Raw genomic sequence first — 15,990 nt, forward strand, 5'->3', positions numbered from 1 at the left:
AAGCCACCCTCCTGAGCATTTGCCACATTGTGAGGAAGTTCCTAGGAACGACTTTTCCTCTGACTCACGCCAAACAGCATGAAGTTCCAGGCCGCAGTTCCAGTAATACTGAAGAACAGATTCCCAAAACGGGGACATAAGAAGTCTGAAGTTGTTTGTATTTATTGTATAAATGTATATGTTGTGATTATTTCTGTTGTAAATATTTGTACATATATGTACCTGTAGTTTCATAATCAAGAGGGTGACTCCTTGCTTAGGCCGAGTCAGCCCATAATGTTACCGGCACAAGCCGAGCCTTCCTAAAATGATGATAATAATAATAATAATAATAATAATAATAATAATAATAATACAGTGTTGAAATGAAACCTACAGTTGAAAGAAAAGAAGGAACAGAATAACACCTGGACAGAAGAGAGGAGGGTTAAACACCGTAGAATAGTGAATAACCATTATAAAGCAGGAAAGGAAGCAGGAAATGAAACACTGCATTCTTCTTGTTATTGTTATTCCTCTTCCTCCTCCTTCTTATTATTATTATTATTATTATTAACTGTATAGGGAAAATTGACAGAGTAGAAAAGTGTATGTACTTTAGGGAAGTAATTCAAATTAATGGTATTGACAAAGAAGCTAATAAATCAAGAGAAAGAAATTTGGAACAAGCTTACCAACTGACCACGGATACCGACAGTAAGCAGAGTCTCCCCATTAAAATTAAAATCAGGCACGACAACGCCGTAATTAAACAAAAATGCCTCTACGCTCCAGGATGTATGTTTTTTCATGAAAACCGGGAAAATAGAAGAGCTAGAGAAAAAGGAAAGGAAAGTAGTAAGAAAAATTTGCGACCCATTAAAGACTGAAAATGGGGGTTCAGACAGACAGAATTCATACATGTACAAATATAAGGGAACAAAGAATATCCTATACGATCAGGAGGAGTAGAGGTAAGTTCTTTGGTCACAACATAAATTTTTAAACATGTTTACAAGAGTAAGGATTACCGAGCTCGATAGCTGCAGTCGCTTAAGTGCGGCCAGTATCCAGTATTCGGGAGATAGTAGGTTCGAACCCCACTATCGGCAGCCCTGAAAATGGTTTTCTGTGGTTTCGCATTTTCACACCAGGCAAATGCTGGGGTTGTACCTTAATTAAACCACGGCCGTTTCCTTCCCACTCCTAGGCCTTTCCTGTCCCATCGTCGCCATAAGACCTATGTGTGTCGGTGCGACGTGAAGCAACTAGCAAAAAAAAAAAAGAGTAAGGATTGCAATTAGTGGATGCAAAGTATAAAGAGCGATCAGATATGGCCTAGATTGGTACAACAGCGGATGCAATACAGGAGAAAACAACTTTCAGGAAAATGATGCAAAATGTTGAGGGTTTCCAAAAGAAAGAAAAGAAGGAACGAAATACCACCTGGAGAAAAGAGAGGAGTAAACACGGTGAAATGATGAAGAACCATAATAAAGCGAGAAATGAAGCATGAAACAAACCGCAGTGAATGCAGCGGATTTATCCTACGTGGTCCTAAGACAGCCAAAATAGATATAACAATAATAATAATGATAATACCCTACCCTCAAGCGAAAATCAAGGGGAAAATTACTATATCCTTTGAGATTAAGAACCATCTTCATCAACGGAAGGGTCCCTCAGCTATTTTTTTCAATAGTGTTCTAGAAATGGTTACCCGTGAGTGGAGAAAAAGAGTATCCATTAATGGTATGAATCAACGTGCTGGACCCAGAGCAGTGAACATAGACCAAGATGATGTAGTCATAATGCGAGATGACCTCAACATTATCCCAATCCGGCCTGAAACTTCACAAGAAATACCTTAAAATGTAAGTCTGTCTAATGGTAGACTACATTACCAGCTTTCAGCTTCAAACTTAACAAGAAATGACTAAAGTTGCAGGTCTCCACATTTTCTTTGGAAAACCTGAAGTAATGATTCATACGATAAACGTTTTTGATTTTCCCGTGCCAAGGAATAGAGATTAAAACATTTACATTTCGTGAAGACTTCGCTTGGCATCTTCAGAAGAGGAACACGATTGTCCATGATTAAGACTTTTTTTTTTTACTAGAGGATTAATGTTGCACTAACACACTGAATGTTGTCTGCAATGCAAAGCAACTATGCGAAGGAAGCGTGAAAATGAAGAATCACTCAAAACAATATTCAGGGTTGCCGACATTGACGTTCGAACCCACGATCTCTTGCATGCAAGTTGACTGCTACGTGACCCAACCCACACAGCCACTCACTCGGTTATTTAATTTGAATTTGTTCGTTTTTTAAGATGCTGGGTGTATGGAAAGAGAGCGTACTTTACCTAAGAATGAGATAGCAAAAAATATAGACACCCTCAAAAAAGAGTTCATATTTTAACGCTAGTCTTTAATTAACTTGGCCGGGTAAACATCAAATGTGTCACTGGAAAATCATTTAAATTTCGACATCGTACAACAAAAAGATTCGAGTAGATAATTTTATTATCTTCCTTGCAATAATCTAACAACCTCTGCTGCGATTGGACCCTCAATCTTGGGGACCTGACCCTGATAGCCCACCACTGACCCACACTTAAATATTTGAATGAGTTTCGGAATGGACTATGACGGGGTCGTCAACGTGCAGTTCAGATAACGCGGTTGGTTGTTAGCATTGATAAAGCTTCCTTCCATACGGCGTCCAGTTTTGTACGCTTTTTTTAAATTTAGGTTTCCTCTTCTCGCAGGATCCCGAAGTTTTATACAGTAATAGGTCACAGTGCAAACTTAAACTACGGCAACACTTGCGTGAATTCACGCTGCGTTACTGCGTGAAATGTCGCGTCAAAAATGTGCAGTACTAACTTGGATGGGACGCGCCAAGCACGGCGTGCTTCCCTGTCGCGGGGCAAGAGGCAAGGTCGCCATCTCCAGAATGGCCCGAGGTCAGCGTGTTTTCCCCTTCAGTGCCTGGACACACTTGCGGGAAGAAGACGCTGTGGTATTGCGCTCTTGTTTGAAAACTACGCGTGCTCCATCTACGTTCGTTATGTACTTTCAATCTGCAGAATGGAATTAGACAGTGAATTAATATTCTGGGGGGTACAAACGTACTCTTGCCCTGACGATACAAACACCTAGAGCTCAAAAACAGAGACATGATAAGAGATGTTTGATTATCAGTAACGGGCACTGTGTTGCAGGAGACGTTGTGTTTCTTTTCTATAAAGCATTTTTTCAACAAACAGAAAATGATTTCGAATGAGGTCACAGACATACTGTAATGAAAATGAAGATCCACAGTCTGTTTCCAATCATTCAACCGGGTCAGGAATGGAATGAATGAAGCCCCATCTAGCAGCGAGGATAGGAATTGTGCCGGCCGCTGAAGCCATGCGTAGTAACTGCGTGTTATTGTGGTGGAGTATAGTGTTATGTGTGGTGCGTGAGTTGCAGGGATCTTGGAGACAGCACAAAAAACTCGCCCCCGAGCCACTGGAATTAACCAATGATGGTTAAAATCCCCGACCCGGCCGTAAATCAAACTCAGGACCCTCTGAACCATTCAGCCAACGAGTCGGACGTTCACGTGGTGACCGGTTACTTATCGTATGATGTATTCAATAGTTTCTTTGACGACGACGGCGACGACCAACCAACGCAGCACATAACGCAACAGTGGGGTTTTATTAAATTAAATTCCTTCCATATGCAGAGCAATGGCGATGTATTACTACTTCACAATATAGAACACACTAATAAAATCACGAAGTGCAAACACGTAAGTCTGGCCACGCGCCCCGTCGTCCAGCTACGTGAAAAACACGCAGAAATCCAGAGCGACGAGTCCAGCCGCGTGAAAAGTAGTAGGTCAGAATGAAAACTAAATCTGGCTAATGGGAAGTATCAACTAGCGCCATGTTCTGTAATGTAGCAAGAGTGACAAATTCTAGGGGTTCAAATAGGCTGGGCTCCTAATGTTTATGCAAATCTCATAGCAGGGCTGTTGTCCGGGTAGAGTATCCTACTTGTTACTATTTACAGTAAGTTTGCAATCTCTATAATTATGTAAAATAAGTGTTCTTTCTGTACATTGTTGAGATTTTAAAAATAGTGGTACCGGTCGTGTCCGCAGAAAGAAGGAAATGCACTTTATAATTTTCCGCCTTCTCCGTTTGTCTATTTGTACATATGCACGGGCATCACGGGAAAATGGCTGAAGAGAATTTATTGAAAATCGGTATGTAAAGTCGGGGAATGATGCACTATAATCTAGGCTATACATAACTGTATTCACACTCAGTAGAATGGTTCTTTACGGGAAGGCCTAAACTTCAATTCTGAAACACAGTGGTCCTATCGAGAAATACTACAGAATTAAAGTTATATAGAATTAATTTTCAGATCATTTATGTCTTATAAATTTTTACGTACCAGTTATGATAACAGAGATATTCACGAATTTCGGCTTTTGTTGCCAAGTCCATATGAACGCCGAACCGTAAGAAAGTGGGTGGACAGAACTGAATGAAAATCAGTACGTAAAGTCTGGGAATAAGGCGATATAGTTTAGGCTATAAGTAATTATTAATCACGCTGAACGTAATGGTAGTTTAGGTGAAGGTGCCTAAGATTTATATTACTAAATACCTATATTATTGATCCTATCGAAAAGTATTACAAAACAGAAGTTATAGAAACTACAAGTTTCAATCATTTATGCCTTACACAGGTTTACCGTACCGAATATGATAATAGAATTCACGAATTTAGACTTTTGTTGCTTATTCCATATCAACGTTGAGAATTCCTAACATAGAAATATTATTTAATCGTCTTAACTGGCGATAGTTTTTGTCACTTCTTAAGGTGACAAACCTCGTGATCATCGGTCCGAATCGTCATAAAGAATTATAAAATAGGAAAAGAATTGTCAAGGAACGATTGTTTGAAGGACAAGACTAGAGGGAGAGGGAGTGATGAAAGGAGGATTCCCTTTACCTTAGATGCCTTAATATCACAGTCCGAAGAACACTAATAATAATAATAATAATAATAATAATAATAATAATAATAATAATAATAATAACAACAACAATTGCTACCGTGTTTTTGTGGATCGCAGAAAGAGGTGAAAGAAGGTGCTGGGTGGAATTGGTCTTCCTACGATATCAAAAATTAAATTAAAACTTTAAGATAAGTTTGTTTTTTGAAAAGGAACATAACCTAACAACTTTTCTCTTGGTGAAAAAATAAAGTGACAGGTGCTTATAGCAGTCTTGAAACAATAATTGGAAAAGCCAAGATTAGATAATTTAACAGGTTTGGGCTTCAAGCCCCTAATTTCTACTTTACAATATCGCCAATTAGTGATTACACAGACAAGGAGAAATCTCCCAAAACAAGAGCACTTTGCTCCAACAAATTTACAGCCTCCCAGAAGCATCGCTTAATATTACAGTTGAATTTAGAAATCACAGAAAAAGCTTACATGCTCTCCCATTTTAACTAATTTCTTACAGCCCGCTTAAGGTAAAAGTACACAAAACCTTACAATCTCTGGCCTCCTTAGGCACAATTTACAATTTAAAATTTTTACACAGGGGTATCAGTTATCAAACTACTGGGCCTTCGTGGAAAGAAGAACAGGTTAGATTACTGGCCCGGACACAAAATGAATGGAGGCATACACTTGCACTCCTAGAAAATTAAAAACCCTAATTGGGCTCTCGGCCCGATGATGCAGAGGCTAATCCCAAGCTACTGAGGTGCCTAGAATGGAGATTAATCTATCACTTTACAGAAAAGGAAAAGGTTACAAAATCATAGTCACCTCAATTCAAATTGAAGGGGAACTCGAGAGGGTAACGCACTCTCTATCCCCGATTTACAGTTTAAAGAAATTATGAAATTTTACATTAGCCGAAAGAAGGTTTACATTGTATGAAACAGGATGTTACATAATTAGAAATTTGAACCTTCCCCTTGTGTAAGTCTGCGGAGGTAGGCACATAAAAATAAGACCTTGGCTGCTGGACTGCCTGGCGAAGAAAGAGGAGCCTGCCTCCTGTTTTAACACACACACACACACACACACACACACACACACACACACACACACACTCTCTCTCTCTCTCTCTCTCTCTCTCTCTCTCTCTCCAAAGACAAGGTAGAAGCCGCAGCTTGTATACGCGAGGGGACGGTTCTAGAGGGTTCTGGACTAGTCCGGACACACCCTCTCAATTTTATTGGCAGAATCAAAAGTTACATCCAAAAACCAACAAGAAGCCCATGATAGGCTAAAAAATAATTAAAGAAAATTCCCTTTTGGCCAGATTCAAAACTGGTGGAATGAGAAATAAGTGTGCAAACCTTCAAATAAGAAAATAAATGAACATTAATTTAGTTGTGAAACATGAGAACAATATACTTCTTTAAATCACTAATTCTTCCGTCTTACACCAGATTGCATGACCTCAGTTTTTTGTAATGACATCTATGGAGGAAAGTTTAAAGTCCTTGAAGTAAACAAACACAAAACAAATAAATCCAGTCAGTTTAGGAAACTTAGAAATGACAAACTTCTGAATTATTCAGTAGTGACATCTTCTGATTTATGTCTCAACTTCATGCCGTAGCAATTACACTTCTTGTTTAATTGATAGCGTTCTTTAAGGCGCTTCTTTTGAATGTGCGGAGTTGAGGTTTACCTCCCCGAAAATAATAATAATAATAATAATAATAATAATAATAATAATAATAATAATAATAATAATAATAATAATAATAATTGTACCGGGAGGTACACCTCAACACCGCTCATTTAAAATAAGCGCCTTAATGTATTCCTCTATCGGTCAAAAGGTGAAACTGAAACTACACGAACTTGGAACTTTAATCAGAAGATGTCACCACTGAAATATTAAGTAATTGCTTGGTTGTGAAATTTCCTAAACTGAATTTCTGCTTGTTTTGTTTGCCTATACATCAAAAAGTTTGGCCATTTTTCCACAGATGACACTACCAAAAATCTATGATCATGCACCCTGGTGCAAGGTGAAAGAACTTATAACTTAAAGAAGTTTCATATTCCTAGGTTTTCCACAACTGATCTATGTTAATTTATTTTTGGGTTGGCAATACTTCCTTTTCTTTCCGCCAGTTTTGAATCTAGCCAATCACGGAATTTTGTAATTAATTCTTGTTCACTTTGAATCTGCTAATAAAAATGAAGTGGGTGTGTCCTGATTAGTTTTGAATGCTCTCGAACCTTCCCTGAGGGTTTATAAACTGCGGCTTTTCACGTTTCCTGGTCAATTGATCACCGTCTTGATAAGTGTGTGTCTAAGGCAGGAGGCGGGGCCACTTCTTTCTTCGGTCAGCAGAACATCTATAAGGTAATGGCCACATCATTCTTTCTTGCTACCTCCGCAGTTTTATTCAAGAGGAAGGTCCGACTGTTTAATTACGTAACAATACTTTTCTAAAATGTAACTTTCTTTCGGCTAATGTAAACATTTCATAAAATCCTTAATTGTAAATCGTGGATAGAGAGTGAGTTACCCTCTCGCGCTCCCCTTCATCTTGATTTGAGGTGTCTGCGATTTATCAACCTGTTCCTGTAATGTATTACCGTTATTTCCATGCGCGCCACCTGAAGTAGCTTGGGATTAGCCCTTGTTTCATTGGCCGAGAGACATGTCGGTTTTAATTTTTTATTATCTGGGAGTGCAGTGTACGCTTCTATTCTGTTTGTGTTCGGGCCGTTTATTTAACCTGTTCTTATTCGCAAAGGCCCTGTAGGTTGGGTAATAGATACCACTGAATAAAATTATTTTCAGTTTGTAAGTTGTGCCTTGAGAAGCCAGAGATTGTAAGTTGATGTTGCCTTGTGTAGGCTGGAAGATACTGAGAGCCTGTAAGCTCTTTTCAACGTTTTGTAATAGTAACGAGTGCCTCTGGAAGGCTAGATATTGTATTTTGGGAGCAAGTGCTCCTGAATTAGAGAATTTGTGCCCTTCACTAAAGGATTCCTTATTTTCATTACAGTTTTGTAAACTGGATCCGGTATCTCTGGAATTGTAAAACTAGGAGCTTGAATCCCAGAATCTATAAAAATCAGTAATCTTGGATTTTCCTAATCTTGTTTCAAGATTGCCATTGTACCTGATGTTTCATTGTTATGAAAAGTTGTTAAGTTTGAAGTTCTGAAAGAAATATAACCATTTACAATTTTAATTCAATTCCTTATATTGTAGATAGACCCATTCACCCCGGCAACTTCCTTAACCTCTTTTTGCTTTACGGGTATCTCCGTAATAATAATAATAATAATAATAATAATAATAATAATAATAATAATAATAATAATGTTATTTGCTTTACGTTCCACTGACCACTTTTACTGTTTTCGGAGACGCCGAGGTGCCTGACATTAGTCCCGTAGGAGTTTTTTCACGTGCCAGTAAATCTACGTACACGAGACTGACATATTTGAGCACCTTCAAATACCACCGGACTGAGCCAGGATTGAACCTGCGAAGTTGGGGTCAGAAGGCTAGCGCCTCAACCGTCTGAACCACTCAGCCCGGCCCGAAGAACACTAAATGTGAAGGCCTGTAATATAGAAAACTCATAAAACTGGCCAAGGACAACTTTACATTGACCATTGTTGTGATGTTATTTGTCTCTTTGGCTGCCACTCATCTCCGATAGATGGGATTACTGCTGCATCCCGAGTAAAACAGTCTGTCTGAATATTGACTGATTGTCTCGTCAAGGACGGGTAATAACCTATACATGCCTCAACATCCACGCTCTGGAGCCTAGAACTGAAGGACAATGTACTGTCTTATTCCCCAGGGTAGTTTATTCTACAATGAATACATTTTACCTCCTATCTGTGTGAACGGTGGAGAACGTACTATAGCGTGCTGTTTTGAATTGCTGATAGGACGAATATTCTGTGCTGACAATCTCGCCGCAAGACTCATCTTGAAAGCTCCCTGCATTTAAAACTCCGTTTTTCAAGGTCCTGGAATGAGAGTAAACGATTATAGTTTCTGGCCGGGCTATATGTTCCTAGTTGAGTATAAATTTTGCGTAGAAGAGCAGAGATGAGAGTGAGAGGGTGAAAGAGCGAATGTGAGGGGAAGTCCCGATAACGAACCGGAAGGCAGCTCCTCCTGAAATACTAGGCTAGCCTTTGGCTATCGCCAGCTATAATTTATGCCGCAGTAGGGAGTGCAGAGGGGAGGGAAGGAAGGTAGTGTGGTGCTCCTCGGGAATTGATTCAATTAAATCGCCTCCATGTTTTCGGCCAGGCCAGGGTTTGGTTACACAGTTATCGTTCGGTAACTGTAAGATAGCGAACTAGCACGTCACGACTATCATCTGCACGCTAGCCGGCAGTTAACTTTATGGACATGTCAGACAAGGTTGGTATTTACACCTAGATTAATTGTCATTATAGGTTACGGCGATCATGCTTACGTAAAGCCCTTTCAGAGGATAAAAATATGACAATAATCTCTTTATCGCTTAAGTAATACACGTTCCATTAACTCTCCCATCTCTGTCTCTTTCATTAATATAATCTTCGCGTTAATTTTACGCTATCGGCTCAGTGCTGTACTTGGAAATTTTCTTTATGGATTTCTGCTCAAATCAATTACTATAATGCCAAAGGGGTCACAATATGAACTCTAACTGCTCTTCTTTTGTGTAGATTATTACAAAACATACAAGAGAAAATTTGGCAACATAAAATTACTGAACTCCTGTAAATGCCATTCTTCCTCTATATTTTAAGACTACTATCGCCTCAATGTGTTTATCCGATTAGAAGCACCAATTGTTCTTCAGTATGTGTTTCCTTTTCCATTGACCCTGTAGTTCTAACAAATTTAGGCTAATTATAAGGTTCCAAAAATCTAAAAATTAACTTCGGCTTCCAATAAGGTAAGGGGCCAAATCCTTCACCGCATCTAATTTCGTCCCCTAATGATTTCCAATTTGCACCGTTGGTACCTAATCTTAAGCCGCACGCACATGCGTACCCTTATCCCGCCGTCTTGTTTTGAGAGTTGGCTGTGTGAACTACGTTTTAGTTTCCGTGTACAAGGAATATTCATTTTTCATGCTGAGCTGAGATAGTGTGGAATTCAAATTAAGACCTTGTTATTTCTAGAGTGAACACTGATATGTGTATGAAATACTGGACTGCATTTCAGTCGTGTGGTGTAGTTACTGGCATGTAATCGCTACAGCGAGGTGGATGGCGTGAGTTTCTAAAGGAGCCATTACAATAAATCAGGGAATGTTCGTAATTTCGCCCCCCTTCATTTTACTTGTTATTTATGAAGTTTGTTTTCAGATCGGAAAACGCATGCAGTGGGAAAAGGAGGCTATGAAAAAGGCTGTCAAGGCACTGAGGGACAAAATAATGAGTTACAAACGTACAAGTATTTACCATCCCACAAGAAACGCTGAAAGACAGTGAAAAAAAATTTCATTAGTGGCTTTCATGTAATTCATTATAGGGAAAGTGTTTGGTAACGTTTGAAAGGGAAAATAATGTAAAATTATTTGCAATTTTCGTAAGTTTGGTGGGGGACGAAATTACGAACACATTTTAGTAGTTTAGTTCATGCAGTGTTTATGTCAAATATTGACTACCTTGCATTATAAGAGTTTACTGTAATTTGCCGTTAAGTGAAGAATATATTCAGTAATATATATACCAATTTTCAGCCTTGTCCATAATATTCCTGAATTTCTACAAGTCCAAATCTGGTAAAGGGACGAAATATGGGCCTCCTATCTTACAGGTGAAGAATACAGGTTCAATTGATTAGCAACGCTTCGTTACTTACACCACTACAAAATACAGGCCCGTACCAGACCAACTACATCACTATATAGGCTTCTCCTTTTTATGAAGAGTATTCTAACGCTGGTAAATCATAGACATATGCACAAAAGTCGGACAATGGCCTTATTCTCTTCTTCATACTGTAGATATTGATGGTAGATTAACATGAGCTGAAATGAAGAACGTTTGAGCAAGCACTTCTAACTCACAAATTGCGAGTCGTGTGGCAAAGAACCGGATGGATGCCCCACTAATTCCAAGTGACATATCCAGTGTGAGTGGACGCTCGCTGACTGCAAGCAGCATAATATCTACTATAATTCAGTATGCACAAAGGTAGAGTGGTGTAAGTGTGAACTTGGATATTTGTATGTTACAGAACAGTAAACTCACCAGGTACTGTACGGGTGATGCACGACTATGCAATTTAATTTGGGTATTCCAGAAATTAGTTTCAACCACATTTCTCAAATTTCATATTTGTTTATTGCCATGAATATGGCCGGGAGTCATCTGAAAATCTGCGTTACGAAATTAACGATACAAAATATGTGATACGATGATACCTAGCTATGTGGAAGTATTGATGGACAGTCATTACTGAAAGACATATCGAAGACGGGCGTTAGAGTACGACGGTGAATGTGATATTGCAGGCTTCGATGTGATGTATATATTGTGTATAACTGAGAGACGTACTGATGGCTTTATTTTAAGAGTAGGTGGACGACATTATTGGTGAAAGTGACATAAAAATAGATAAGATGTGAAATAGAATATCTTACTCCATTTTTGTAATATAACTTCAAAACCCCCAGAACAGGTAACCTTGTACTTCTTTAACTGTTAGCATCATTTTTTCTTTGCTATTTGCTTAACGTCGCACCGACACAGGTCTTATGGCGACGATGGGACAGGGAAAGCCTAATCATGTGAAGGAAGCGGCCATGTCCTTAATTAAGGTATTGCTCCAGCATTTACCTGGTGTGAATAGTGAATTGTTTCCGGAATTTGGGATGAATACTAAAACATATATTGTACTATGTTTAGAAAATATTGATTATGTATGTTTCCCAGTAATATTAAAAACTTTCAGGATGCTAACAGTTAAGGAAAAGTACAAATTTTCCTGTTCTGAGACTTTTTAACTTATATTGCATGAAACGAGTAAGATATTCTGGTTCAAATCGGACCTATTTTTATGTCACATTCCCCTATAATGTCGGCCACCTCCCCTTAAAGCCTTGTGTGTCCCAATTCTCTTCCTATCCATTATATTCCTTATGAACTGTCACGCCCCCAGCCACATATTTATATCCATTTCATCAGAATACTTTTTGTTGTGTTCATTTTCCTATGCTAACGTGTAAAGGGAAATGAACATTATACTGTAGGAGTGTGTAAATTCGCCATGCACACAACATCCCTACAGTACGGTATTGTAACGTTCACTTTACTTCCACATCAGCATAGGAAAATGAACACAACGGAAATTGTTATGATGGCCTGCATGTCAATATGTGTTTGTGAGGCGTGACCAGTCGTAAGGAACATAATGGGTAGGAAGAGCATTGGGACATTATACGAGGTTTCAAAAGAAAGCTATCGATATATAAGGCTCTCTTATCAAGGCGAGCTCATCTCATCACACTCTAGAAAAATTATTTCATTTCGTAGGCCCTGAGTCAATCTTCCCAATTCCGAAGTACTAAATCCTGCATTTGGTAATTCTAGATTCCATACAAATGTCTATTGGAAACAATTCCTAATATATAAACACATTCATCGTTAACAATTTGAGTTTCATTCATTGAAAGACGTATTTATATTCATCAGACTTTCTCAAAGTAATATTTTTTTTTTTAACTGACTATCCGTAAAATTCACGACAAGCTTTCATTTTATTTCAGATATGAAATGAAAATCCACAGCCTGTTTCCAGTCATTCGACCAGGTCAGGAATGAAATGAATGATGCCCCCATCTGGCGGCGGGGATGGGAATTGTGCCGGCTGCCGAAGCCTGTCGCACTCCTCTGGGGCAGTGAATAATGAATAACAGATGGAATGAAATGATATTTTAGAGTGTTGCTGGGATGAATTATGACGGGAAAAACCGGAGTACCCGGAGGAAAGCCTGTCCCGCTTCCGCTTTGTCGAGCACAATTCTCACATGGAGTGATCGGGATTTGAACCATGGAACCCAGCGGTGAGAGACCGGTGCGCTGCTGCCTGAGCCACGGAGGCTTTATTGAAGATATAATTTAATTCTTCCTACTTTCTGTGCCCTAACGCCAAGCATCTGACTTATGGAAAATATTATTTGTATGTTTCATTACAATGTTAACAAAACGAGTCTGCAGTTTCCGTCCTTCTCCATTCATAGCGGCGCTGCTACGAATATGGTTTCGAATCCCAAATTAACTAAGACTCTCAGATTTTTAGATACCCCTGAACAGGTTAGTGATTCTGAGTGGAAACTCTTATCTTATCAGACGCTAGGAGTATACACGTGCTTGTTTCTTTTTTTTTTTTTTTTTTTTTTTTTACAAGTATCGTATCTGACAAAGAACCTTCCAAATAGACACACCAGGTATCGGGATAAGCCTTGATGAACGCTTAGTACAGTTTATTCGTATTTTCCACGCAAAATAATAGATGTATGTATGTATGTAATATAAAAATCGAAATTGTTTTCTATTGGAGAAAGTAGTTAACGATCATGCCAATGATATGGAAAAGTTAGCAAGTGAACTAATAAAATAGATTTGCTTCTACGATTGACGCGAGATGGGACCTGTGTTCAGTGTTTGGCATGGAGAGGTTAATAGATCAGCCCGTGCCTCTGGTGGAATTAGGTATAACATTTGCCATTTGTTGACAGTCAACTGGTAGAGTAGATTAGTGTTAACTGTTACGGGGTTACCCGTGGAACGCACAGGTGAAAGAAGGTACCATGGTGAATGGGTCTAACTACAGTGTCAAGAAAGAATTTAAAACTGAAATGGAAGGTTATATTTTTGAAAAGCAACAAGTTAACAAATTCTCACTTAATGAGATAATGACAAATATAGAAAAATCCAAGGTTACAGTTTTTTAACTCTCTTGGGCCACAAGCCCCTAGTTTTACTATTTTTCGAGCTCCTAGCTCAAATTTACAAAGAGCACAAATTTACACAAGGGCAGAAATCCCTCAACACATGGAGCGCTTGCTCCCAACACACAATATCAAGCCTCCCAGAGGCACTTTTACAACACTAGAAAACAGCAAACGTGCTCTCAGTTCTCCCAAGCCTACTCAAGGCAACATTACATGAAAATCTACTAATCACAGGCCTTACAAGGCACTAGTAACAAATTTGAAACAGGGGTATCTTGTACCCAACCTATTTGGCCGTTGCGGAAAGAAACAGGTTAAGTAAATGGCCCGAAACACAAATTGAATGGAGGCGAGTACTTGCACTCCTAAATATGCATTCTTAAACCTAAGGGACACTAGGCCGATAAAACAGGGGCTATTCCCAAACTAAGGAAGTGACTCGTATAAGAAAGTAATTTACCACATTACAGAATGAAAGATAGCAATAAACGTAGTCAGCTCAAACCAAGATGAAGGGGAGCTCGAGAGGGTACGTCACTCTCTATCCCCGTTTTACAGTTAAAGATTTATGAAATGTTTACATGGACCGAAAGGAGATTTACATTTCAAAGAAGCTGGTTACATAGTTAAAGTTTCGAACCTTTCCCTCGGGTAAAATTGCGGGGCTACCAAGAAAGTAAGATGCTAGATGGCCATTACCTTGCTGAAGAACTGCTGCCTGATGAAAGAGGCGCTTCCCGCATCCTGCTTGACAAACACACTTAGTTAGATGACGATCAAATGGCCAAGAGACGAGAAAATCCGTAGTTTATAAACCCTAGGGGAAATTTCGAGACCTTTCATGAATAAACCGGCCATACCCTCTCACTTTATTGGTGAATTTAAAAGTTACACTCAAAATCGAGGAAGAAGCCTGTGATAGGCGGAAAATTAGAGTAATTATTGATTGGTTGGATTCGAAACTGGCGGAAAGAAAGGATAAATATTGCCAACCCAAAAATATTTGAACATCAATCGATAAAAAAACTTATGAATACAAATCATCTTCAAATCAAAAATTCTTCCACTTCGCACCAGGGTGCATGATCATAGACTTTTTTAGCAGTGACATCTGTTGAAGAAAGTCCAAACTTCTTGATGAAACTTCAAAATAACAAAATTTAATCAGATTTCTGTCGTGACATCTTCTGAGTAAAGGTTTAAGTAGGTCTAGTTTCAAGTCCACGTTTCCTCCAGTAGAGGAGTTCTTTTAGGCGCTCATTTAAACGCGCGGCGTAGAGGTGTATTTACAATAAGCACAAGATGGAACCTGTGTCAAGTTCACGATGTATGTCATGGAGAGGGTAGTAGATCAGCCCGTGCCTCTGGTGGAATTAGGTATAACATTTGCCATTTGTTGACAGTCAACTGCGTGTAAACCTTGCTTATAGCTATTCATGTCCGTCATAGTTATATTTAAGTTGCCAGAATGCATCCGAAACCTATTTCATTCAAAATGGTAATTTCCAGCATCTTGACGTGAATTTCATATTATTTCTCTGTTTTTATAAATAGGTGATACGTGTGTCCAACAATGGTCCCAGAAGAAGTTGCAGAAACGATTTGGGAGGCTAGTCATTTTCAACCATTTCATGTAATCATGGGGATTTTTGTGACTTCGCCATGGAAAGCAAGAGATATTTAAATATACAGAGTCTTAATATTATCCCTGTGAGCTGGATAAGGATATCAAGATCTGAAATTCCATCAGTTCAAAGAGAACCTTGGATGGAGCACAATATCTTCAAAACAGGGTAATCGGTCCTATCGCGCGACTAACTACATACAGTCTTTACACCTTGGAAGGAGACCCACCATCAGCGAACTGAAATAGAAGGACTTAGTGGCCATGCTAGATTTTTCGGTGAAAAATACCTTGTATTTTACCGTGCAATTTATGCTTTAATCATATACGTCAACTGACAAATAGTTTAGACAGCGATTTTTCACAATATGTTTTAATCACATAATTAG

The sequence above is a fragment of the Anabrus simplex genome, chromosome 3 (assembly GCF_040414725.1).
Source record: "Anabrus simplex isolate iqAnaSimp1 chromosome 3, ASM4041472v1, whole genome shotgun sequence".
Classification (NCBI taxonomy): Eukaryota; Metazoa; Arthropoda; class Insecta; order Orthoptera; family Tettigoniidae; genus Anabrus; species Anabrus simplex.